This window comes from Myodes glareolus, chromosome 24, assembly GCF_982192425.1.
Source record: "Myodes glareolus chromosome 24, mMyoGla1.1, whole genome shotgun sequence".
Classification (NCBI taxonomy): Eukaryota; Metazoa; Chordata; class Mammalia; order Rodentia; family Cricetidae; genus Myodes; species Myodes glareolus.
Genome location: NC_142049.1, coordinates 5,422,152 through 5,425,809, shown reverse-complemented (window position 1 = coordinate 5,425,809; position 3,658 = coordinate 5,422,152).

Here is a 3,658-nt window from a genome sequence, read left to right as displayed (position 1 = left end):
TATAGATAGATATTTGAATATGTATATATATATATTCGAAGATACCATCTCCAGTGAAATTTGGGTGCTCAGTGTCTGTCAGTTTTCTCCCACTTCCTGTTGAATAAGTCTACACATAATCCATTTCTTTTTCTTACTCTAGATTCACTTATCTTATGTGTATAAATGTTTTGCCTGCATATGTGTGTATACGATGTGTGTGTCATATGCCTGTGGAGGTACTAAAAGGATGTTGGATCTTCTCAAACTGGAGTAACAGATGGTTGTTAGCCACTTTGTGGGTGTTAGGAAGTGAACTTGGATCTTCTTCCTGAGCAGCAAATGCTCTGAAGTGCTGAGCCGTCTCTCTGACCCCAAACACAAGCCATTCCTACCATTTCTGTTGCGAGCTGCACACACAACTTTAATTTCTGAGGAAACGGCCCCAGAACTCCCCAGACAGCATTTGGAAATAGCACTGCAAGAAACACACGAACAGCAGGAGTAAAGGCATATTGCATTGTGTTTATATAAGAGAGTTAATAGCTTCCTTTGTGTCTGTATCTACTGCCCTCCCTGCTCCTAGACCTGAGCTCTGCCCATATCACTGTGCAGAGACTGTCCCATTCCAAATGTTTCTCAAACTGTTACAAATTAGAAACTGCAAGGGGAAGACTCACAAGAGGACATCACGGACGAGGTTATCAGTATTTTTTTCCTTCTGAAGTTGGGCTTCATATCTTTTTCTCATTACAATCATTACTTTGAAATATGATTTTTCTTAAACAGTAATTTTCTAGAACAAAGGGGATAATACCATATTTCAAAAGCTTTACTGTGAAATTAAACCTTTGAACTACTGTGAAAGAAATTATTCCCTCAAGACTGCAAGGCTTAAAGGTTATTAAAAATTTAATTTTAAAGAAGGCATCCAAGAAAAAAAGTATAGAAATGCTACTTAGAACCCAGATTGCCCAATTTAATAACTCCCATTGCTACTTATTTTTAAATAATCTGGAAATGTGAACAAATGCACTCCATGTTGTTTTCAGTGGCAAGTCAGCATGTCAACAGATGTTGCTATTGGTGGATTACATCATTGGTTTTCTACTGAAGGTACAGGCAGGGCAATGGCTCAATGCACATCTCTGGCCCCTTCATTTAGCACAAATATCTTCCAAGCAGAAGACCCATCCTATCCAGGTAAAGGTTTCGGGAGAATTCTTCAGGACCTGAGGAGATGGCATAGAACATTTTCTAAACAGTGTACAAAAAGATTTGCTTCACAAGCATGAGGTCTCTAATTATTAAATAAACCCAGGAATGACAGAAAATGCTTACAATCCCAGTGTTTGAGACAAGAGACAGCAGGATTTTGGAACTTGTTGCCTAGACAGTCTGAGTCAATAAGAAGAACCAGGTTCTTTTAGAAACCTTTTTCTTAAAAAATAAGGTGAAAAAGCAATTTTGGGAGATTTAGTGCAACAAATATCTGGCCTTCACACAAGCTTAGACCTTCACAGAGAAGCACACTTGTATATACAGATGTAATACATATAATATATGCATATGTATTACACACACACACACACACACACACATATATATATATATCACATATTATTGTTCAAAGTCCATATATCATTCATTCTCAGTGTGATTACGGTAAAGGCAACAACCTAAACAGTATACATAATCAACCCTAAAAGACTACTGCAATTAGAAGTGTCTCCCTCCTCTAACCTGTGAATCAAGTGCATAATTCTGCCATATGGGCATGAAATCAACACATCCATCCCAAAGACAGAATGGCATTAAATAACTTCGGTCCCATGTGCCCCAATTTTCCCATCTGTAAATATGGAAAATAGCAATTGTCCCATCAGTTTCACATGGTTATTAGGGAGCCTAAATCAATTCGTGAATACAGGGTTTGGAAGACAGTGGTGCACTGTAAGCACAGGCATCATTATTGTTACTAAAGGAGGTACTCCTATGTGTCTAGAGAATGTAATATAATTTAAGACTTAAAGTTGCTTAGATAGTCTATGCTATTATGGAGTTCAGAATCAACTTGTTGAGAGAGCTATATGTGCAGCAGAACTGAAAAGCTATTTAGCAGTAATATGGCAAATTAAAGGTATGTGCAATGTTCTTATTGTAATTTTAATATTCTGGATAGAACCAGTGCATAAGGAGGACATGGTTAGGGACGTATTCTCCAAGGATGTTCCTTAGGAGAAGCATTGTAAGCAAAATCTATGAAAGTCCCTGAGATGTGAATAAAACCTATTTCCAAAGAATACTTCAGATAAACAAATCAGATAAGCCAGGAATTCGAGCCTCTCTGCAAGTTAATGTATCCATGAAGTTTCTTAATGATTCTATCCCATGACCTACTGAATCAGGATACATGACATAGGACTTAGGCATAGGCCATTCTGACAGCCTACATGTGACCTTCTAGTGCATATCCATGACTGGAATCCATAAGAAAACACATTTAAATGATGTACTGAAAACAATGGGGCAGGCTACAAACATCAACTTATTTCAGCTTCGTGTCCAGATTTTTCATGTGCTAGATATCTCAAATCTCTTTCTACATTTTTCCCTTTGGTTGGAATCAGTTTTATTTGCATACTAGAATAACAGATGACAAGCATGACTATTAGCAACAAATAGAAGACATTCGCATTATTTCAATGTGTTTCTTTAACACATCAGGGAAATTACCAGGCTTTATGATTACCAGGTCTTTTGACACATAAGGAACAACTTAGGATGATGTGAAGACCTTCACAGAATTAATTCAACGCAGACACAGTTTGCTCAACAGGAACAAAATGTCTGCTCTTGACAGTATTCATTTACAACAGGCTAACCAAAGAGCTTCTCAGTCATAAGTGTATTAACCTTGGCCTCCCGGAAATGCAGCAGCTTCTTCCCACTTCTCAGCATGTCTCCAGACAGTAATTCTGCAATACCATGTGCTTTCTGCAGCCTTTTACCTGGGCCTGACAGGCAATAAGTGCTCCTAATATTTATTTAGCAAACGTTCATTTGTTAATTTTTGCCTTCCCATTGACCTAAATTGAAGGTTGTTTGGTTCTTTGTTTGAATGCTGTTAGGAATGAGCCATATCTCAGTATTCAGAAGGGGTAGTTTATTCTAAAATGATGTTTTATTTGAGGACACATGATATTTTCTTGGTACAGATGTAAACAGTTATTTTTGGAAAAATATTTAAATTCTGTTTTGTACTTTCCTACAATGCAAACTGGAAAAGACCCCTTCATACATTTGGGTCAGCCTGTATTTGCAGCTGGTATTTTCCTTATGAGCCCGCAACAGTGGAAACACCAGATATTTTGTTAAGTATTCTATTGTGTTCATGTGAGAAATTATGTATGATAAAATATTCACAATAAAAAGCTGTGTCCCTCTTCTCTTCTAATCTAGAATTAAACAAAGCATTACATTTGCTTCTTTTTTCCTAAAGAAAAGTTTCAGGGTCTATGCAGTATGTGTAACATGTGGTTCCTTACTAGTGCAACTTGGTCTCCTAAATGCCTGGTATGTTACTGAAAATAAATTTTCTTTTTAACCTTAAACATGCCAGCTTGTCAAATTGTGATTAACCAAATAAGTCTGCACGTAGAAATTGAGCTGGCACCCC